Below are 24,266 nucleotides of genomic sequence, written 5' to 3'. Positions count from 1 at the left end.
AGCAACAGAATGCGACTGTGCAGAAGAAACGAGTGAACTAAGGAAGAAGATAAAAAGAGCGAACTAGGGGACCAGAAGCGCGGCAGTTTGGCGGAGCGGTTGCTCCCCTCTGTCGCCGTAGCGCTGCTTTTTGCTTTGCTCTCATATACTCTATTAAATGAATTAAATAAATTCTGTTAATCGGATCAGATGACCTCTTGTGTTCAATCATAACATACCCACTTCATAACTACATTGAGTTGTGGAGTCTATTTATTTATTCCGCCTATCGCTTCAAGAGCACACTAAAACACCTTAACAAAATTTTAAACAATGTTACATTCCCAAATAAACACCTAGTGCGTTTTATATGCTGGCTATCAACAGAAATACCAAATTTTACTGTGCAGGAACTGAGTTCGCTTTCATTTTGGGACCAAATTGGACAAATATTAACTTTAAAAGTCGAAAACGGTGAACATAAAGATTCTCTATTTATTCCTGTTATAAACGAGCACAATAGCTGTCAAATCCAATTAAAAGGATTTATTAATAGCAGAAAGCGAAAGCAAACCAGCGCGCGCTGGGCGGCAGTCGGTTCAACTACCGCGCCTAGCTCCCCGTTTCCCCCCCACTTATTGGGTTGTCTCTTCCGGGTGTGTGACGCTCTGGTGACGCTCCAGTGTCTCTTCTGCGCAGGCGCACCCTGTTGTTAGGTGGTCGTTCTCTGCCTCTTGATGGCGCCAGTGGTCTTCTTTAAGGTTGTCTCTGCGACCTGGAAATTCCCTCAAAAACAAGAAATGTTATCTCGAGGCACGTTTACATGTTTTGCCAAGTCTGTAACGGAACTATCCTTGAAACATATCTATTTGCTTAGGTGTTTGGGTGTCTAGTAGCAGCCTTTTCAAAACAGTTCTAACTCCCTAAAAACTTCGTAACGAAGTCAACCTTGAAAGATAGTCACTGGAATGCATGAGATAGACACTGGAATGCCTGACAAGATGAGAACATGTTCAGACAAGTACAAGCTCTAATTAAAACTCTATTCTGTGAATATGAGAGACTCTATATGAACAAAAAGGCCTTATTTTCCTAACATTCCGACATTTTTACACGCCCGAAAAAATATTTTAGACGCAGAAAAGAGCATACAGACACAGACTCACAGTCCGAATAACCCCTTTTCACCCCCCTACCCACCTCCTCAATATCCCAGCCCTGATATCGCTTTACCCACCCTCTACCCCCCTATAACACCTGGTTCTTCTGAGAAATATAGTCCGGATTTCTCCAAAACCGAGGAGTTGTCTTCACAGAGCCCTGACGGTGTTGCAGTGCCTCTGAAACACACGCGGCAGCATAATGGCGGTGACCTTGTGCTCTTATCTACTCACAATCCTTTCCTGCCCCCAGCCCCCCACCCCTCCCCCAATCCCTTTCCGGTCTCCAACAGCTCCCCCTCACCCTCCTTATCACAGCCTCCCTCCGCGTTGCCTCAGGAACGGGGGCGGGGCCAACCACGGCGGAGCTCCCAGCCCAGACGGCGCGGGGGGAGGGCAGGGCAGCTCAGCTCACAGTGCCTGCGGGGTCTGGGTTTGCCCCACGGCACCGGCACTCCGGGAAAGGGGGGGCAAGCTGCTCCTCACTGGGACCCAGGGGGTAGCGGGGGCAAACACCCCTGCCTCTGCCGACATTAGAAATGAATTAATACCGTCTGTAGCACCTGTTGTATACCTAGGTAGGAGAAACGGTACCAGAACATACCAACCACTACCATATAGAGACAAAACAGAGATCTGCAAAATACAGAGAGAATTTGGGAGGTCTAGTGAGATTTTTAAAGGCATGATAAGGGCAACTTTTAATTCAAATGAAATTGTGGGAAACCACAGACTGAGGTATTGTTTATTAAAATATATATATAAAGCTAGGAAACGGATTTATGAGAAATCACAGACTGAGGATAAGAAACCAAGCGTGAGAAAATACAGACGGCTTACAGACTAAGGTACTGTTTAGATAACGAGGATACGCAAATAGCCTGCGGACACAACATTTGCAAGATAAGGAAACCAAACACTTACACCTGGGGACTGACTATACAAGATAAAGATAACCCCCATTACTCACAGACTGCTTACGTAAACAAAAGGAAACTGCAAGTTTAAACAAAGGAGACCCCTCGGGAATTCATGGAAAGAAAATGGGATAAAAGAGGACCGTTTAGACAAATCGGCGCGGCAAAAGAGGGAGCAGAAGTCCCTTTACCGCCCAGCGCTGTTTTGCTCGTATCCTACTTGCTGTAATTAATAAAATTCTAAATTGGATTATGACCCGTTGTGGCGTAAATTTATAACAATTTCTGGTGCCGTGACTCGGGTAAGGAACGGTGAGCTTTGGTCCTCCGGGGAGGCGCCCTGCGACATTTCGCGGTCCCGCGACCAATAGCTTACCCTAACCTTACCGACGAACCTAAAAGCCTAGGATAATGAGCAAAGGAGAGACCGGTAAAATCCCATAAAATTTCTGTGCACGAGAGTCTGGACGAAGACGCAGGACGCGTAAGTAGTGAAATTATTCGCAGAGTGAAATTGTTCGCGGCGAAATTTTTCACGGGTTTTCCGTTCGGGCGGGATTGGGTTTCCTGGAATATAATGAATGAGAGGTTCGATATACTGAGCCAAGCAAGTGTGGACTCTTAAGTACTGCGTTTTCCATCTCCCGCGAGGGACTGGGCCAGGAACAAGAGGAGCGAGTGCGTGTGTGTGTGGAGATATTCCAGAAGATGGGGGCGAAGGGCAGCAAGCCTTCGACTCCCATGGGAAGGGTACCCACTGTACCTAACGATACCCCTCTGGCATATATCTTAGATAATTGGAGATATTTCCCTGGAACCCTAGGGAAAGATAAGCAAAAAATTATAGAATATTGTACTAAGATATGGGGAGGGAAGAAGATTTCTAAAAATGTCTTTTGGCCAGTTTATGGGTCAGAAAAAGATTGGGTAAGACAGCAGTTAAAACTCTGGGTAAATAATAAAAAAACTCCTTAACCCGGAGGAGAGAACAAAGGTGTTGTTTTTACTGTGGAAAGAAGGGACATATAAGGAAGAATTGCAGAGAAAGGATCAGAGATGAGGAAATATTGAAAACAGAATAGGGGAGTCAGGGGCTCTATATCTTAGGGGACCAGAGTCATCATGAGCCCTTGATAAAAGTAAAAATAGGTCCCCATAAACAAGAGTTCACCTTTTTAGTAGACACTAGGGCTGAAAAATCAACTATTAAGCAGATACCTTATAGAGGGGTGTAAAGTTTCCCCTAAAAAAAGTACAAGTAATTGGGGCAAAAGGGGAACCCTTTAAAGTAAGTAAAATCAAAAATGTGGTATTCGAAACTGAAAATAAATTTGGAATGGGTGAACTCTTGCTCGTCCCTGAAGCAGAATTTAACCTGTTAGGACGAGACTTAATTATTGAATTGCAATTAGAAATTAAAGTGAAAAATCAAGAGTTGGCAGTGTCTGCTTATCCTTTGACCGTGGATGATCAAAAACAAATTAACCCCAATGTCTAATACTTTCCGGACACAATTAGTAGACTGAAAATACCACAGATTAAAATCCAAATTTTCGAACTTCACATACCTGTGAAGGTAAGGCAATATCCCATATACTTAGAAGGACGAAGAGGATTGAAGCAAAAAATTGATCGATTATTGGCACAAAGAATCTTAGAGCCCTGTATGTCACCTTTTAACACCCCCATTTTGCCTGTAAAGAAACCTAATGGGAAATATCGGCTCGTACATGATCTAAGGGAAATAAACAAAAGAACTATTACTCGGTTCCCTGTGGTAGCAAACCCATACACATTGCTAAGCAAACTAAGACCCCATAATTCCTAGTATAGTATAATTAATTTAAAAAATACCTTTTAGGTCTGTCCACTGGCAGAAGAATGCCATAATTATTTTGCCTTTGAATAAGAAATACATATTGCCAGACGGGAGAGAAGTCTTACCAAAAGGCATAGCACTTAAAATATTTTCAAAAATACACAGTAAAACACACTGGGGAACTCAGGCGTTAGTTGATCATTTCAATCAACAGTTTGCCTGTATAGGTGTATATAATATAGCAAAAACAGCCACAGCAGCCTGCGAGACCTATCAAAAGGTTAATCAAAACAACATAAAACAAAGACCTCTTGGAGGACGTTCCCCCGCATACTGACCATTCTCACATATGCAAGTAAATTTTACTAAACTACCTAGGGTGGGGCGTTATAAATATTTATTAATAATGGTGGATCACTTAACACATTATGTTGAAGCTTTTCCTACCTCCAGGGCAACCGCTAACCAAGTCACTAAAGTGTTACTTGTACACGTTATACCTCGATATGGAGTACCTGAGGTAATCGATTCAGACAGAGGAACGCATTTTGTGTCAAAAATTGTTAAAGATCTGACAGAAAACTTGGGTATAAAGTGGGAATACCATACACCATGGCATCCACAAAGTTCAGGAAAAGTTGAAAGGATAAATGGAGAAATTAAAACTATTTTAACTAAATTAATTATAGAAACCAAATTATCATGGATTAAATGCCTACCCATGGCACTATTAATTCTCAGAACCAGACCCCGAGCAGATGTAGGAATATCAGCATTTGAAATGGTGTATGGAATGTCCTACAGAATTGAAAGCCCACAAACAAATGTTTTAATTAGAGACCGTGTGATTAATGAATATGTTTCACAATTAGCAAAACATCGTAACCAGCTTTCGGAACGTGGACTGATTGTGCAACGACCCCCATTGGACTTAAAAATACACAACGTTAAACCTGGGGATTGGATATTGATTAAAGTGTGGAAGGAAGAAACCCTAAAGCCCAATTGGGAGGGACCTTATCTTGTTTTGTTGACAACAGAAACAGCTGTCCGGACTGCTGAGCGTGGATGGACTCATGCCAGCCGCCTTAAAGGCCCAGTAACGAGACCCCACTGGAAAGTAATCAGTACCCCAGGTGACACCAAGATAACCCTGAAAAGATAACATAATGATAAAGACGTTATTTTATTTTTTTGCTGCATTACCTTTTGGTATAAAGTGTGTTGCCGCGCTCCCGCCCCGGTTCCCTTTGTCTCAGCCCCGGCTAGCTCTCATCCTGGGGCGAGGGCGGGCGATGGAGGCACCCTCCGCCGCTCCCAGCTGGGGTTTGGAGAGTGCCTTTGTGGGTTCCGGGCAGCGCTAGCAAGCCTCGCGGTGGTAAATGAAGAGCGGATCCTGCTGGGGGCTAAGTCCGAGTTTATTGTAGCCCAACGGGGCCAAATGTCCTAGAACGGGGCCAGCCAACAGGAACAAGCACAAGGTGCTTGCACTGGCTTATAAACTGTAAGGGAGGGGTATCCAACGACCAATGGGGATAGGGATAGGGGGTGGCTTCGGGATGGGGGGATATGGTGGGGTCCAATGGGGGAAGGATATGGGGGGAGCCCCAGGTCCTCGCCCAATCACCCGGTGCCCTGAGTAGAAGCTTCTGGATGGATGGGAAGGGGCACCGAGTGATAGACAAGGCACCCGGGGGGGGGGTAAAATGCCTCTTTCAGGGTGATGGATAGATACTGGGAAGGCGGGAAGGGAGGACAAGGCGGGAAAACTGGGGATAAACCAAGTTGCACACGGGGGTACAAAGGAATAAACCAATACATAATACAGGGATAATAAAACATATACATAACGCAACTCCACAGTGTGTATTGCTGTTTATATATGCTATAATTACTTCTTTTCTTATCTATTATATATGGAAGCATACAAAGTGTGTTGAAGGAAATTGCTAGACATATGTAGCCACACCATAGTGAATATAGAAGGTATGCTGATGTAAATAATATATATGTACTCTAAACATACGAATTTGTGGTAATGATATAAACTGCAATTGTTATCCATTTGCTTGTTTTAGGTATAAGGTATGCCAGGATAAATGGTGGACACGCTGTGAAGGTGGGTACCTTCTGTATCATTGTTACCATTCCAACGAACCAGTCCCCCTTTGTGGTTGAAATCTCGGCTATAAAGTGTAGAGGGGAAGTATTAACTGTGTCTTGCTTTGCCCCATTAGTTCAAGCTGCAAAGTGGGAAGCGCGGCACTATATAAAGAGGCAGAAATCCCAAAACAGCTGTTCTCCTGAAGAATTCCCTTGCTGCCGAGAAGATGATACCCCCCGTGACTCGACACAACCGAGTCGACGGGCGAGGCAGAAGAGGAACAAACTGTGGAGAAAAGAACCAGAACAATGGGACGCAAAGGCAGCAACGGCCGAATTTCCCCAGGATTGGTAAAAATATACTTAAATTGGCAAAATTGACAGACACCCTTTTTCCTGGTATACTGTTAGTTTTGATATTGATAATAACCGAGGCAGAAGGGGGAAATCCTCATGAACCATTTAAATGGGAACTAATATCTTAGGAAAGAAGGAGAACAATAGCCACTTTTAGCAACACAGGTCCACCTGAATTCATAATAAAACTTTGTAATTTAGGACCAATACATTGTGAAAAAGGACCTCCATTTTATATATGCCCGGCCTCTGGACCGTCTTACTGTAATTATCCCAGACATTATTATTGTAATTATTAGGGATGTGAAACAATAGCCTCGGGCTAGTCAGTAAAGGCTCCCAATAAATATATAAAAGCAACCTAGACTCCTAATGAATATATACAGGAGTAGTCCAAGATACTATGTCTGAACTCCAGAAAAGGTTAAATCAACGTAAAAAAGATCGTGAGGCGGGCAGGTCATGGTATGAAAATTAGTTTAATGTTTCACCTTGGTTAACCACTTTATTATCTGCCTTAGCAGGACCACTGATTATATTGATTCTGGGACTTATATTTGGGCCTTGTATATTACGCTGTATTTTACACGATGTTAAAAAAAAACCCGATTTGACATAGCTAAACTACTTATTTTAACTACGAGGTCGGTGGCAAAATATAAAAGTGCATCTATTGATGAGGATGAAGATTGTTGTGAATGTGTTGTGCCACGTGGGGGCTACGCCTATTGTAATTGTGAAGTATTACCTTGTGAGTGCTATGATAAATGTTTAGATTGTGGAAAAGGGTTTATTTGCAATAGCGAGAGTGAAAGCAGCGTCTAATAAACAATAATGGGATAAAACAAGAAAATGGGGGTAATTGTGGGAAACCACAGACTGAGGTATTGTTTATTAAAATATATATATAAAGCTAGGAAACGGATTTGTGAGAAATCACAGACTGAGGATAAGAAACCAAGCGTAAGAAAATACAGACTGCTTATAGACTAAGTTATTGTTTAGGAAACGAGGATACGCAAATAGCCTGCGGACACAACATTTGCAAGATAAGGAAACCAAACACACCTGGGGACTGACGATACAAGATAAAGATAACCCCCATTACTCACAGACTGCTTACGTAAACAAAAGGAAACTGCAAGTTTAAACAAAGGAGACCCCTCGGGAATTCATGGAAAGAAATGGGATAAAAAGAGGACCGTTTAGACAAATTGGCGTGGCAAAGAGGGAGCAGAAGCCCCTCCACCGCCCAGCGCTGTCTTTGCTCATATCCTACTTGCTGTAATTAATAAAATTCTAATTGGATTATGACCCGTTGTGGTGTAAATTTATAACAAAATGGTACCTAAAGATATCACTGATTTATTTAAATGCTTACTAACACCTTCTGAATATGAGATATAGGAAAATAAGTGGAGGTTAGCTTTGGCAGTAGTTTTACAAGAAATACATCAAACACCCAGTGATGCCAGGGACAGTGATGGCCACCCTAATACAATGCATCATTTATGTGGCACAGGAGACATACAATGCCCAGAAAAACAAACCCGACTGTTATCTAGGTTGGTTTTGGATAAAATCTGTAACGCTGCAGAAAAAACATTTTATCAATTACCAGTAACTGAGGCTAAGGGCAGCTATATTAACATTAAATAGTTTCCTTCAGAGAGTTTTTTACAGTTTGTGGACAGCCTGAGAACCCAAGTCGAAAGACAGGTACAGGACCCTCTGGTACACACAGAGCTGTTTAAAGAAATAGCTCAGAGGAATGTGAATGAGACCTGTTGTAGAACTATCCTCAGCCTTCCTCTCGACCCATCACCTAGTCTTGCTCAGATGGTTGATGCCTGTGCCATGAGAGCAGAGCTGTTCAATACCCTGGACACGAATACAGTATCTGCAGAACTACAGCCTGATGCCCCAGCTGCACCAGGTCCACAGAGACAACCAGTGTCATCAGATCAGCTGCAGCACATCATCTGCCTGCGTTGCAAGAAACCAGGACACTTTGCCAGAAACTGTCCTCAAAACCAGAACCAGAGAAAGTTCAACAAACAAAAAAACTGAGTGTACAGTGCATGCTCACTGCTAATACACCTACGTGCAAAGATACAAATATAGCAGGACCCACACAGGAAAATGCCTCTCTCTTAACAAGTAAGGGGGAGGGCACGACTCATACTGGGGGGAGGGGGGACAGAAAAATAAAAATGTCAAATGTACAACTAAGAAGGTTTGGCAGCTGCTAGGCAGACCTCGCCTAGTGACTACCAAAGGATTTCATTTCAGAACCACTGATTGGGAAGTCATTATAGTGGACCTGTCAAACAGCTCACAGGACCTGCAGGCATACCAAATGGACCCAGACAGTGAGTATTTTGACATTGGAGACACAGCACACACACCTCCAGAGACTGAAATAGTTCCCATGACTACTAAGGGAAAAATATCCGGTCTTATGCTGTTCGCATTCTGCTCACACCCTCCATTTTACCTAGAAAAGGGGCAAATTCTGGCCCAAGCCATTCCCATCCCAGTAGAAATAACAGTAGAGGGAAAATCACCAGAAGTGTACTGGGCAGAGGTGGTAGGAGAGGATAGACCCTCGATGGCATGCAACCTAGCACATGGGTCAGAGCACCTTCAGGTGGAAGGGGTTCTGGACACAGGCGCAGACATCACGGTAATACCTAAAACCATGTGGCCAGCACACTGGGAATTGCAACCTGTGGCAGGCAAACTTCAGGGCATAGGAAGAACCACATTGGCAAAAATTTCAAAAAATGCTGTGCAAATTGAGGGACCTCATGGGAAATTGGCAAGTGTTTGCCCATTTGTGGCAGACTATAAGGCTCTGCTGTGGGGGAGAGACACCATGTCCCAATGGGGAGTCCAGTTAATCATTCCTAAGACACCCCAGGATTTTTGGAAGTAGCCACTGTGGCACACCCTGCCCAAAAGTTAAAGTGGTTGGATAACACCCCCAAGTGGGTAGCACAGTGGCCTTTGAGTATCGAGAAACTCAAGGCGCTTGAGAAACTTGTGGAGGAGCAGTTAGCTCAAGGACACCTACAAGAGACAGACAGCCCTTGGAATTTCCCAGTCTTTGTAATAAAGAAGCCTGGGAAGGACAAGTGGAGATTGCTCCACGATCTCCGAGAAATAAACAAAATTGTAGAGGACATGGGTCCACTACAACCAGGGATGCCTAGACCAGCAATGCTCCCTCGAGATTGGCAATTGGCTGTTCTAGATATCAAGGACTGTTTCTTCCAAATTCCATTGCACCCTGAAGATGCCCTGAGATTTGCATTCTCGGTTCCTACTATCAATCGGGAAGCCCCAATGAAACGCTATCACTGGAAAGTTTTGCCCCAAGGTTTAAAAGCCAGTCCTTTCATATGCCAACAGTATATAGCAGCACTACTGTCCCCAGTATGTGCAGAGAGAAAGGATGCCATTATTCTTTGCTACATGGATGATGTGCTTGTGTGTGATCCCAATGACTTTATACTTCAATACACGCTTGACCTAGTGGTTAAAGTTTTAACCTCTGTTGTATCACCCTGATTCTTAAGATTTTCTAAAGCCTTCTGAGTTTACATTCTGTTGGAGAACTTTCCCAAACAATTTCTATAAACAACATACTGTTTTGCCTTCCTTTATGGGGGTGGAGAAATTTGATGTACTAGTGGTTTGTCCAATGTCTTTGGAGAGGTGGCCCATTCACTCTCCAATCCAATGTCACCTTTGGGAAAGTATAAAAGTTGGAGTCGGAGAAATAAACCTTCTTCTTTACCTTGCAAATAGCAGGTGGCTGACGTCGTGCTTTCACATGTCCTATAATGACACTGTTGGATTTCAAGTGCAGAAAAACAAAGTTCAAAGGATGACACCTTGGAGATACCTGGGTCTGGAAATCTCTGCAAGGACCATTGTCCCTCAGAAATTTGAGATCAATTGCAAACCCAAAACACTGTCAGACCTCCACTCGCTGTGTGGGTCTTTGAATTGGGTAAGACCCTGGCTAGGTCTCGTAAATGAGGACCTAGACCCTCTCTTCAATTTATTGACAGGGGAGAGGGAGATGGCCTCCCCCAGGGAACTGACAGAGGCAAAGACAGCAATCAAAAAGGTACAGAAGGCCTTGTCAGAGATGCAGGCACATCGGTGTAACCCAAACGTGCCTTTCCAGTTCATTGTTCTAGGAAAGCTGCCACACTTGCATGGGTTGCTTTTCCAATGGATCGAGGGGCAGAAGGATCCACTCTTGATTATAGAGTGGGTTTTCCTCTCACACCAAAGATCCAAGACCATCACTAGGCCACAAGAGCTGATAGCAAAGCTGATTCAGAAGGCCAGGGTGAGGTTGTGTGAATTATCAGGGTGTGACTTTGCATGTATCCACCTCCCAGTCAGGCTTTCTGAGGAGGGAAGGAGCTCTCCTGAGAGACTGACCAAAGGGATGTTTGAGCATTTGCTCCAGAGCAGCAGCAGTCTCCAATTATCTCTGGACAGCTACAGGGGACAAATATCAGTCCATGCCCCGTCTCACAAGTTGTTCAATGAGGAATTCCACCTTATTCCTCAAGAGGAAAGGAGCCGGAGGGCACTCAAGGCTCTCACGGTGTTCACGGATGCCTCTGGGGCTTCCCACAAGTCGGAGATGACTTGGAGAAATCCACAGACTCAGCATTGGGAAGCTGATGTTGACACTGTGGAGGGATCCTCCCAGGTGGCTGAACTGGCTACAGTGGTAAGAGCTTTTGAGAGGTTTTCTGAGCCAATCAACTTGGTGACAGACTCTGCCTACGTGGCAGTAGTGTCCCAGGATGGAGCAGGCTGTGCTCAAAGAAATAGAAAATGAACATCTCTTCAGGTTGCTCTCAAGGCTGATTTATTTAATCTCTCACTGACAGCATCCATTCTTTGTGATGCATGTGAGGTCACACACTGATTTGCCAGGTGAGATTGCAGAGGGGAATCGCAAAGCAGACTCCCTTGCTGCACCAGTCAAAAAAGCACGTCTCCCTGATGTCTTCCAACAGGCAAAGCTGAGTCACCAGCATTACCATCAGAATGTGCCAGGTCTAATTCGACAGTTCCAACTAACATGGAGTCAGGCTCGAGCCATTGTTACCAACTCTCCTAATTGCCAGCTCCAGGCCGTGCCATCATTGGGCATGGGGGTAAACCCCAGAGGCCTTAGCAGCTGTGAGGTATGGCAGACAGACATCACACACATTCAAAGTTTTGGTCACCTTGAATGTGTCCATGTAAGCATGGACACATTCTCAGGTGCATTGTATGCCTCTGCTCATATAGAACAAAAGTCTGTGCATGCCAAACAGTACCTAGTGCAAGCATTTTCAGTATTGGGTGTTCCAAAAATGATTAAAACAGATAATGGCCCAGTGTATATATCCAAGGAATTTCTGGAATTTCTCCAGCAGTGGGGAGTGGAACATAAAACTGGCATCGCCCACTCCCCCACAGGTCAAGCTGTAGTCGAGCGTGCACACCAGATGCTCAAACTGGTATTGAAAAAACAAAACACTTCAGCTCTGTGGATGTCTCCATGAGAGAAGCTCTGTAAAGCCATGTTTACCATAAATTTTCTGAACTGTTCATTTGAAAACATGAGTCCACCTGTTGTGCGTCACTTTAACAGTGGCAACCAGTTCAAATTGTCTCAGCATCCACTGGTCTTGATTAGGGATCCAGAAACTTAGGAAACCAAGGGTCCCTATGAACTTGTAACCTGGGGTCATGGCTATGCGTGTGTAGCTACTCCCTCAGGCCCTTGGTGGATTCCCCAGAAGTGGGTGAAACATTTGTCCCCAAGAATCCAGGTCAGACAAAAGGGGACAAGAAGCAAGTAGCTGATGCTTCAAAGAGAAAATGCCGCCGAATGGAAGAAGAGGAATTTTCCTAAGCGTGAATTCCTTCCTGCAGAAACAGAAACTTTAACATGTTCTTAAAATGTTTGTTTTTCCCTTTTAGAGAAAACCTACCTCCCACTCAGCCCTGTGATGAACTCCATCCAAGTTCTCATCCTGCTAATGCTGAACAATCAGGCAGCTGCATGGATCGTCCCTTAGCCATGTCAAAACGTCTGGGTGACCCTTGCACAGACACTTCAGCAGGAAAACATTTGCTTGTCCACTGAAGCAGCAAAAGACCCTTTGTCCACCTGTCTGGTAGGAATTCCATAGCAGGCTGGAGAATTTCCAGCAGGCCTAAACAAATATAGGTCCAACGAAATCCCAGAGTCATACACCCCTCGACCACACAAAGATCAGAAGCAAGTCAGGGTGATCCTGAAATCCTTAGAGGAGTGGTTGCGGGATTTGCCCAGGATGGCTCAGGAACCCCAAGAGTTAGAGCTATTGGGTTCTTCTCCTGCAGCTTACTGCGTACATTTTGCTGTGCTCCCAAAACCTTCCAACACTGACGAGTACCACGTTATAAAACAATACCGTGGGGAGTTCACTGCAAGGAGGTGGTGTCAGAACATGAGCCATATCAGGGCAGACAACCCATCTCACTCAAGTCCCAAGCGTCTCCCAAAGGGATTGTTTTTAATTTGTGGGGATAGGGCATGGGCAGGAATTCCGTCTCGGCTTTTAAGAGGGCCATGTACAATCGGAAGGCTGTCCGTATTGACACTCAGCCAAACTCTAATTGGTGAATGGACACATAAAAACAAATCGGCAAACAAAATTCAAAAGAGGAGTGCAGACAATATGGACCCAAATTGTAACTCAGAAATTTTTCATTGGGCCAAGTCAAAAAGAGTTGTTGTGTCTCTGTTCCTTCCATGGGTCGCAGCAGCCAAGGCTCTGGGTGAATCGGGCCACCTAGAGTGCTGGGTAGTCAAACAGGCAAACTTAACATCTGCCGCCATCATCTCTCTCCTAGAAGATGAGGAAATTACCAGACAGGCCACACTGCAAAATTGTGCTGCTATAGATTTCTTTTGTTACTGCAAGGACATGAATGCAAGGAATTTGAAGGACTTTGTTGCATGGACCTGACTTCAAAAGCTCCAAACATCCATGCTGCCCTTCGAAGCATGAACAGCCTGATTGGACAAGTGAAGCAAGAATCTGAGGATTGGTTTACAGAACTTTTTAAGGGCTGGGGATTCACAGGGTGGTGGACATCTATTGTTGGATCAATTTTGTTACTCCTTGTTATTTTGTTCCTTGTAACCTTGGCGTTCGGGATCCTGCGTCACTTGATTTTCAAAGCTATCAAGGGTCTTATACCTTCTACCTCAGAAGTCAACCACATAGAGTTGGCAAACCTAAGGAGGTCTGACTACGCCACCAACTGTAGGTGGTGGGAAACCCATACTCAGGGTTTAATTGAGCCCAGTGAATTCCTGTAACCTTGTTTAACAAATAAGGGGGAGGTGTTACATTGTGCTCATGGGCATTCTGTTCCCCATTCCCTGGGACCCCTGTGACTCTAATCAGATGACCCTGGACCCCTCCTTCCTGCCCTGACAGGGTTGGCGGAGAGCCAAGAAGCTGTCCATGTCCAAAGCCTAGATAAACCCCTGACATTTCCTGTTCGTCCTCTTTGCCGTGCTCTCCCCATGGACATCACAGAATAAAGAGAGTTGAACCAATATATATCAGGGTAAGAGACTCTTTTGGAAATCTTTGACATCTCCTGATATTCCTCCCCTCAAAGCCTCGGATCTCTGGGCTAGCCTGATAATTTAGGGGGCTGAGAGGGGGAAAATATCACCAGGCCAGAACACCAGTCAGGGTCTTCAGGGTCTTAGTCACTGTCCTTGTGATGATCATGAGGCAGATGAGGGAAACTTCGGACCATCTCTTATTGTGTTGGTTTTGCATGGCCTGGTTTTTGGTAGTAGGGGGGCCACAAAGGTGGCTTCTGTGAGAAGCTGCTGCTAGAAGTTTCCACCATGACTGGCAGAGCCAATCCCTGATGGGTCTGAAGATGGACATGCTGCTGGGCAAGTCTGGGCCAATTAGTGATGGTGGTAACACATCTGTGACAACATATTTAAGAAGAAAATCAAAACAACGTACACACAGTTTTTCTTCTAGCCAGAGAAGAGGAGGAGGTGAGAATATGTGAGGGAAAACAACATGGAGACACCAAGGTCAGTGGAGAGGAGGGGGAGGAAGTGCTCCAGGTGTTAGAGCAGACGTTCCGCTGCAGGCCATGGTGATGACCATGGTGAAGCAGGTTGTCCCCCAGCAGCCCATGGGGATCCATGGGGCTTGCAGAGATCCACCTGAAGTTTGTGGGGGATGTGCCCACGCTGGAGGGGATGGATGGCTGGAGGAGGCTGTGATGCAGTGGAAGACTCAGTGGAGAGAGAGTGCCCTTGCTTCTGGGCTGGAACAGCCTGTCCTTGGCAGACTGCACCCCAAGGAAGAGAGACCCATGTTATGGCAATTTTGAGAGGACTGTGTGCCCATGAGAGGGTCTCACCTTGCAGCAGTTTTGTCAGGACTGCTTCTCAAGAGATTGGACCCACACTGGACAAGTTCATGGGGAACTATCTCCTGTGGGATGGGCCCCAGTGGGTAGCAGGGGAAGGACTGCTCTCCCATAGCAGAGGAAGAAAATCTCAGGTTATGAACTGACCAAAACCCCTATGTCCTGTCTCCCTGCACTGTCATTGGGAAGGAGGGAGGGGCTGGGGAGGAAATGGTGTTTTAAGGGCTTATCTTACTTCTCATTATCCTCCTCTGAGTCTGTTAGTAATAAATTCATTTTGTATCTCTAACCTGAGCCTGTTTTGCCCTTGGAGTATTTTCTCCTGGTCCTTATTAAGGAACCCTTCCTTAATTATTTTCTCTCCTCTACCCAGCAGTGACAGGGAAGAGTAAGTGGGAGACTGTCCTGGGTGCCTGGCTTTTGAGCCAGTGTCAAACAATGACACAAATAAATCATAAAAGCACCTATATAGTGCATCAGGTCAAAGGACAGCAAAATTCCCTTTGTAGAGTACAGCCTTTGAAAGGAATGAGAGATATTTTTCTTTACAAAGAAACTGTGGATCAGCTGGAAAATAAAGCTAGATACTGAGAGATAAAATAAACAAAGGAAAGGATTCCACTAATTGTTGCAGAGGATAGATAGATATGATTGTTATCTTAGCTAGCCGAATGTCACTTCTACCCTTGGATGAATCCTGGAGTGAAATGGACTGTTCCATCCCACCCCGCAAAAGATTGTGGTTCATCCCGCACCTCTGTACCTGCCCCTAAAACAGAGTCTGTAACCCCATTGGCCCATGCCTTGTCCCAGCCCACCTGGGAGCCCCTGACAAGGGGGCTTCGAGTGGCCATTCGGCCTCTTGGATTTCCTCCCTCCTCCTCTCTTGGACTCCCTCCCTCCCTGGGGCTTCCCCTCTCTTAAACCCTCCGTTTCTCTCTCCCCTCCCCCATCCTCCTAAGCCCAGCCACATGCTATGCCTGAGAGCACGAGGCTTGGGCATTCCTGAATTCTCCAATAAACCTCTCTCCCCAAGAGCAAGCGTCAGAGATCTCTGCCTCACTACACCCCAACCGTGCACAGGAGCATAATCATCCCTCAACTGGCGCCCGACGTGAAAGAAAAAGGAATCCACGAATCTCGACACCTCCATGCACGGTAATTACCTGTGATAGCCTCCTCTTCGCTCTGAGCACAGGCTGTCGTTGCTAAGCAACGTAGAAGCCTTATCTCTTTAAAGTTTGCCGAGGCAATTTACCCTCGAGCACCATCGCCTGTGAGTAGCGGGCTTTTGGAGCTCTTGGGACTGCCCGAGCAAGGAGCTGTGAGCTGGTGGCACGTGGCCACGTTAAGAGAGCGCACCGAGTACTGCCCAGCACTGCCTGCGCTGGAAGCCCCAAGGGGGGAGGTCTGAAGGTCCCGAGCACGGAAAAGCCGTCCGGAGAGACGCCCGGAGCTCTGAGGGGACCTGTGCAGAGTCCTGAGGAGAGGATCTCTGCTTTAGCGAACTCGAGGTGAGCTACACAGGTCTAAAATATGGGACAATCCCACTCTACCCAAGATAGAGATCTCTATAAGCAATTTAACCATCTTTTACGTAGTTATAACAGTAGTTTGCCTAAGAAAGAGTTAAAATCCCTTTTGGAATGGGTCCTGCCCCACTTCCCTCATGCGGATCGATCAGCCGCCTTTACCAAAGATTTCTTGGACTCAGTAGGTGATAAGCTTTTTATTGAGATTTCCAGGAGAGACGCCGTTGCTTGCGACCTACTCCCAGCTTTTAGAGCTGTGGCCGAACTGTTCGTTCCTCGAAAGCCGGTCCCGGCCATGTGGCCGGCCCGCGCGGCTGCTGACGGCCACGCCGCGATCCCCTTCCGCCCCGCCCCCCCCCCCCACCTGCCGCAGCCTCCCCCGCCCCTCCTGCCTCCGCCACGGCCCCTCCCGCCGCGGCCGCCCCCGCCCCTCCTGCCTCCGCCGTGGCCGCCCCCGCCCCTCTTGCCTTTGCCGCAGCCCCACCCCCCACCGCCGCGGTCGGCCCCGGCCCTGCCCCACCCCCCGCGGCCGCCGCTCCTGTCCCGGCCCCCGCGGCCGCCCCGCCCCCCCCACTGGCCGCGGGGCTTGTGCCCACCCCGGCTCCCCCTGAAACCCCCCTAGCAGCGGCGGTTGCTACTTTCGCTGGCTTCTTACAAAGCGCCTTCGCCGCGTTTCTACAAACGCTCGACCCGGCGCTCGCCGCCGCCGCTGCCTTGCCGCCGCTGCCCACTCCAGGAGAGCGCGTGGCCACGCCCCCAATCCCGGACGTGCAACAGGAAGCACCGGGAAGCCCGGTGCGCCCACCCCAGTCCGAGCCCCGGCCGTGGGGGGACACCCCGAGGCCCCGAGACGCGACCCCACCACCCCCCGCCCCCCGGCAACCCCCCCGCGGTGCGAGCCCGACCCCAAAGAGCTCCGGCGGGGCGGCAGACGCGGCCGCCATCTTGGTTCGGCCGGCGGACCACGTGACGCCCTCCCCGCATGCGCGGTTCGCGGTGCCCCCGGTCCGGCCAGTTCCTGCCGCCTCTGCCGCGCCGCCGATGGAGCCCGCCGCTCCACCCGCGCCCCGTGCCGCGGTCTGCGATCAGCCAGAACCCCCGAGATCAGCGGCGGCGCCGGCAGGACCCCCGGAGCCGCCAGAAGGAGTTCCACCGCCGCTGCCGGGGAATTTCGAGTCGCTTCCGGGTTTGCCGCTAAAGCCCTCCGTGCCGGGTGCCCGCCCGGAACTCTGGCCAGCCGCGCAACAAGTAGTTCTCGTCACCCCACCGCCGCCCCTACAGCCCCTGGATGCCCCCACTTCCTCTCCTAGGCTGCATCCACATTCCACAGCTGCAGCCTCAGCTTGGAGAGATCCCTCCGCATCCTCAGGTTTCTCCCATGAGCCTTTGCTGACAGTCTCCACTCCTGCCCCTCTGCCCCAGCTGTTACCAGCTGCTGCATCTAATTCACAGCTTAGCATGCAGCCAGGGAAAGAGAAACAGCACCTGGCAGCTGCTTTGACGAGTACAGGATCCACAGAGAACTGTGCTACCCTTACCAATACCACCCCTGCTGCCTCAGTTTCCCAGGATGCTCAGGGGAGCATTGATGGCCTCCAACTGATGGACAGGCATATATCCAAGCCTCATGGTCCCAGAGAGTGGACAGCTGTCCCATCTCTGGACGAGAGAGAATTCCTAGTAGCGGCAGGAGATAGTTGCTTCCCTTTCTCCTATGGTTACCAGCTGTTGGGGGGTACCATAGAAAAGACATCTAAAGTCCTAGAAAGCAGCTTATTAAAACAGAAAAGGGGAATATATAAGGCCACACCCCAAAATAGGTTCAGCAAAGCCCCATACGCATACAATCTTTCAAATTGCTGTATAGGACAGCCTGACATGCCCATTTACAGACACTTTCTGAACAATAAAAAAGTAAAAATAAAAGTCTTGATCAAAACCTCAGTCACAAGAGAAATAGAAAGCCCATGTAACCTTGTAACATGGGAGAGAGGGTTTGCTTGTGTCTCTACAGGCGAAGGACTCAGATGGATCCCGGCAAAGAATGTAAGGCCTTACCATACACCGAAATCTAGCAGTGCCCTCACAAATGGCAGTGACTTTGCAGGTGCAAACCAAGAAGCAAGCGCTCAGATTTGAACTGTGCTAAGACGAGATGAAAACTACCTGCCAAAAACAACTCAAGACTATGGACATTTGTTTTCACATGCATGTTACTTTTGTACCCTTGTTGTTACATTTGTTCTCTTATTTCAAATTTTTGTATTGAGGTTTCACCTATAGGTTAACCAAAGACAAATGCCTGGGTAACTCTGGCCAAGACTGCAAGCTCTGATACCATATCTCTAACTGATACAAAGCTCTAATAGACTTTTTCAACCTAGTCAATTATAGAACCTTCCCCAAAAGGTTTTAATAACACTACCTCAGTTAAATTCTTCCATTAGACTAAAGTATTCAAAAGGTTAAAATGCTCAATCAGTAAAGAAATAAACACCACCTTGATTACAATTAAAAATCTAGCTAAACAGTTTATCTGAAGGTTTGAGCTCTGCATCTTGGCTGAAGGAACTCCGTAAAGTAAGCTTGATTGTTTTTAGAGTATTAAGTGTAGTTTCATTAGCAATATGTTATGTACCCCAAGTTGTGCAAAAATAGTAATTAAGTCTGTATTTACCTTTTCAAAAGTTTAACGAAAAAGGGCAATTGTTGCAGAGGATAGATAGATATGATTGTTATCTTAGCTAGCCGAATGTCACTTCTACCCTTGGATGAATCCTGGAGTGAAATGGACTGTTCCATCCCACCCCGCAAAAGATTGTGGTTCATCCCGCACCTCTGTACCTGCCCCTAAAACAGAGTCTGTAACCCCATTGGCCCATGCCTTGTCCCAGCCCACCTGGGAGCCCCTGATAAGGGGGCTTCGAGTGGCCATTGGGCCTCTTGGATTTCCTCCCTCTCTTGGGCTTCCTCCCTCCTCCTCTCTTGGACTCCCTCCCTCCCTGGGGCTTCCCCTCTCCTAAACCCTCCGTTTCTCTCTCCCCTCCCCCATCCTCCTAAGCCCAGCCACGTGCTACGCCTGAGAGCACGAGGCTTGGGCATTCCTGAATTCTCCAATAAACCTCTCTCCCCAAGAGCAAGCGTCAGAGATCTCTGCCTCACTACACCCCAACCGTGCACAGGAGCATAATCATCCCTCAACTAATTGATGAAAGAAATGAGAGGGATTTGCCTTTACAAACAAACTGTAGGTCTGCTGATAAATAAAGTTAGATACTGCGAGATGAAAGAAACAATGGGACAAACCAGAAATTCCATAGGAATTCCACTGATTGACACAAGGGGGAGTATACATTAGAAGGGGTTCTTAGGTATTAGTTGTTTTGGGAAGTCTGTACCCCTCAAGTAACTCAGCCAATGGGGAAAGAGAGATGGAAATGCGGCCGGGAAATTAGGATGAAAAGGAGGGTGCGTCTTCCAAAAATTTGAGAGACCCCAGGGGAAATGCCCCATGGCTTCTCCTTTTATTTGAATAAAGTTACAGGACTTCTCTGTCTCCTTTTTGGACATAAACGTCTGGTGTTTGTGGATTAATTTTCCTGACAAAATGGGGGCTCTTGTCCAGGATATTTCCATCATCCAGGGCGGCAGGCAGTGAGCAGAGCTGAAAGCACGCCTCACCCAGTTTTGGTGATCAACTCCCCTTGGTGGCAGCTAGCACCGGGTGATTGATTGGGTTCCCGAGACTGTCCAGGAGATGAACTAGTGATGGACCAAGGGAGTCTGTTAAGAGTCCACAGGGAAGGACCACTGAAAATCTCACCGATGAGTAAAATGGGATCTTCGGGGAGTAAACCTGGGAGGATACCCATGGAGAGTAGTGTAGGTTGATGCCTTGTGAAGGTTGACTTAGAACAGAGATTAGACAGAGCTAAAGAATAATGTAGGTATTTATTAGGAGGTCTCAATAGATCTACCTTGGGCAGCACAAGAGCCCAGTCGGGGTTACACCTCAGGTGAACCCAAAATTATCACAAAAATGGATGACCGGTCACAGGGTCTTACACTTTTATAAATTTTGGTCTATTAGCATATTGGAGTTAATTGTCCAATTACAACTTTAGCCTATGAAGTCCCATCCTTCTTGTTTTTCTCTCTTAAGTCTACTGTTGTTTATGGTCTTGGGCCTGAGGTCTGGATTGGTTGTCCTTGGTCCTCAGCTAGAGAAGGAATTGTTTTGTCTACCTATTCTGTGAAGAGAGCTTGCTATCCCCTAATATGAAGCTCAGATCCACATACTAAAGCAGTACAGAATATGAAAAATATAAAAGCTGAAACCTGAGACATCAAAGTAAAGCTGTGAAGGGGCCCCAGCAAAAGGGACGATGATCTCAAAATATCTCTGAAGAACCCCTTGGAAGAATATGGAGTTGGTTTACACATTCTCACAGAAGTAAATGAAGAAATAGATGCCCAAAGGGGGGCAATAATGGAAAGCCAAGAAGGGGTCTCCACAATCCATGCCCAGGAGGGGGTACTTAAGGGAGTCGAGAAGGGGTCTCAATAATCCATGCCTGAGGGGGCAATAAGGAATGCCAAGAAGGAGTCTTGACAACAGGGGATGGACATATAGTGTTGGTGTGTTGGAACAGAATTGGTTGAAGGGGAATGTGGAGACATATGGTTGAGGCAAGGGGCGGCAGTGGTCATTGGCCCCTGTGAGGTGACAGGAAACCCTGGCCACCTGTGATGCTGCCAGCCACGCCTGCCAGGAGTGCCAGGGCAAGGGGGGGGGAACACATTTGGACACTGCAACAAGATGGAAACTGGCTCTGGTATACAGTGTGATAAAGAGAATAAGAACAAGAAGGAAGGAATATCTGAGAAATGCAGATTTTATGTAGAAATATTAGGATTTTCTCTTAAGGATTTTGTTTGGTTCACTGGAAAAATGAATGGTTTTGAGCTGTGGGAAAATCAGTACCCACAGGCAGTAACAGGGGGGACTAGAGGAAGAACAGACTAGTTCCCTGGATGAACTGGTTAGAAAGATACAGCAAGTGTATGCAAAACGGGATAAGGAAAAGGACAAAGCAAAGGTGATGGCAGAATTTTTACCACCCCAGAGGAATAAGCTGCGGGTTCAAGGGGTTCCCCAGGACAGAGGGGATGGGTGTTGGCCACAAGGAAGTGGCAGAGGCATTCCCTCCTCTGCAGGGAAGAGCCAACCCAAAACAGTAGTTGAGGAGGAATCAGTGTGCTATCTGCAGGGCAGAGGGACACTAGAAACGGGAATGTCCACAGACAGCTGGATCCTCAGAAGAAGGAAGTCCAGAAGAAAATGGAGATGGATTGCTAGGGGTGTAAGAGGCTCCCATTATAGCAGAGATCCAACACACTGGAGCCCTTGTTAACTTTTAAGGTGGGCCCTGATCAAGAGGATGTGTGTTTCCTAGTAAACACAGGGGCCTCTCAATCCACCTTAAATTTTATCCCTAAGGAGGGAAAATTGTCAAAAAGATCTTTGATTATTCAAGGGGTTGTGAAAATTCTGGTTTCTTGTGTAGGCTTAGAACTTTGAATGCATCTTTCTCTAAGGCAATTGTGGCAATTGTGGTAAATGTATTTGGGGATTTAAATGCTTTGTCTCCATGGGGTTTTGTGCAGAGCCAAAAGGGTCCTGTTGATATAGGGAACTTATAACTGAGCTTGTGCAACTATAGTTTGCTGTGTAATCAAGTGTGTTAAGAACAGATAATCCTTTGCTATGCAACAACAGGATTTTGCCTATTATTTAAGAATGATAAAGCAGGAAGTAGTGCTCCAAAAACCAGCAAAAACTGGATCTTTACTTTGGACTATGGCCAAAAGCCTTGAAGGATGACCAGACACCAAGAGACCCTGCACAAGGACTGGGTTCATCCAGAGGACATTGTGAGGATGACTACTTACTTAATCCAGCGACCCCTGCCTGAGGCCATCAGAAGATAGTGCGCAAGCACAGAACGATGAAAGGCTGATTAACATACAAAACGAAAGGTAATGAATATGTATAGGTGATGTTGAAACTTTTGTAAATATGCATGATCTTAAGTGTATATAAACAAAGCGTCTGCTCTGTTTGGTGCGCATATTTGTGGTGGAGCGATCCTCCGATCCTCCGATCCTCCGTTCCTCCCTGTGGAGGTGTGGAGGCTTTCAGTTCAGTTGAAGAGAGAACAGAGAAAATTCTCTCAGGATTCAGCCTGGGAAAGTTAGGAGAAAGAATTCAAACAATTATTATCTCTTTTTCTGTTCAAGTTGTTTATAGATATGTTCTATCACAATATGCTATTCATAGTGCACCAATAGTGTGAAAGGTTTTTACTTTGAAACCAATCATCTTTCACCTTAGCGAGTCCCATTATAAAAGAGATGTGCTACCTTCATTAAACATTCTTTCTCGCCTTCTGTGACTTGGGTCTTTTCATCCATCCCTGAGTCAACAACGACACCCCCATGCGCCCAGCACTGAACAAACATACCTACTTCACAAACCCGTTGGTTTTGGAGTCTCTATTCCACGTATCAGTTGGCAAGCCAGGCAGGAGAGTCTCTGCTCGGCTGCACGATCGACTGTGGAGTGGACATCCTAGGCGCCCCCCAAGCCCTTTTCTTAGAGGAACTCCTCTCCCAGCCACTCACTGTGGGAGTAGAGAACAATTTCCTGTAGCTGTGAACAAATGGTATGTTTAACAAAAAGGTCCAGTAAGTTATAGGGGATGCCCATGTGTCGCTATAGGACATGAGAAAGCACAACATGAGCTACTGAGATGGCAAGGTAAAAAGAAGAAGGTTTATTTTCTGACTCCAACTTTTATACTTTTCTAAAGGCGACAGTGGATTGGAGAGTGAATGGGCCACCTCTCCAATGACATTGGACAAACCACTAGTACATCAACTTCCTCCACCCCCACGAAGGAATGCAAAACAATATGTTGTTTATAGAAAATGTGTGGGAAAGTTTTCTAACAGAATGTAAACTCAGAAGGCTTTAGAAAATCTTAAGAATCAGGGTGACACCCATGCTTGGCCGGGGCCACCGGTAAACTTCTCAGAGATGTCTGGCATTTGGCTAAGTCCTCGTATAGGACGAGGGTACCCTGTATGTTGGTTGGTTGGGGGTTTGCTGACCAATAGAGTGGCTGCTAGTGATCATGTGGGTAGATCAAGTAAACCCAGTGTGATCATTACATCCTAGCATTGGGAGCCAGGACAGACCTGCTAATGATTGTATAAGAAGCAGGACAAGACTAAGCGGACACTTTTAAATGATTACTTGGATAATATTTGCAGCTGTTGGAGGGGTACTAATTGGAATAATAATTGGATATTTAATTTGTAAATGCCCAGGTATTTTATGTTAAGTAATTAAGTGTCACTGCAAGCCCCCAGCCGGGTAATAATTAGCATTGACTCCATGATTCCAGAAGGCTGATCAATCGCTTTATTATCCTATACTCTACTATATACACTCATCGCCCTTTGACAGTCTGATACCGACAGACCAGATTGGTCCTAGAAATCCAAACACCATCAACATTGGCCAATTAAGAAATCACCCTTTGGTAAACAAATCCCCATAACACATTCCACATGTGCACAACAACAAGTGCAGCAAGTGAAGATAAGAATTGTTTCTCATTCTTTTCTCTGATCTTCTCACAGCCTTCCCCAGGAAAATGCCTGGGAAAGTTGTCTGTTGTTCTCTGTGGCCAGAGATCTGCTGCCACAGTTCACTCTTTTGTGTTAAAAAAAAAAAAAAAAAAAAAAAAGGCAATGTTTGCAGTCCTCTGCAGGGCTCTTTACAGGAAGAACAAACATAGCTCAAGAGGTTCCCTTAGAAATTTGCTGTTTGTCAATCAGAACCCCA

The 24,266-nt window shown here is 46.5% G+C and overlaps 1 long non-coding RNA gene across 1 annotated transcript; it reads right to left on the bottom strand.

Annotated features, from left to right (window-relative positions):
- Window positions 1-454: 454 nt before the first annotated feature.
- LOC146763056 (uncharacterized) lies at window positions 455-1,338 on the bottom strand. The gene is made up of 2 exons (XR_014952662.1): window positions 1,237-1,338; window positions 455-754 (listed from the first exon to the last, which is right to left on the bottom strand). It is a non-coding gene; the product is annotated as an uncharacterized LOC146763056 (long non-coding RNA).
- Window positions 1,339-24,266: the final 22,928 nt, after the last annotated feature.

This window comes from Lonchura striata, chromosome W (assembly GCF_050655825.1).
Source record: "Lonchura striata isolate lonStrDom1 chromosome W, ASM5065582v1, whole genome shotgun sequence".
NCBI lineage: Eukaryota > Metazoa > Chordata > Aves > Passeriformes > Estrildidae > Lonchura > Lonchura striata.
Note: the sequence above shows the minus strand (reverse complement) of the source record. Positions and strands in the feature narration are given on the sequence as shown.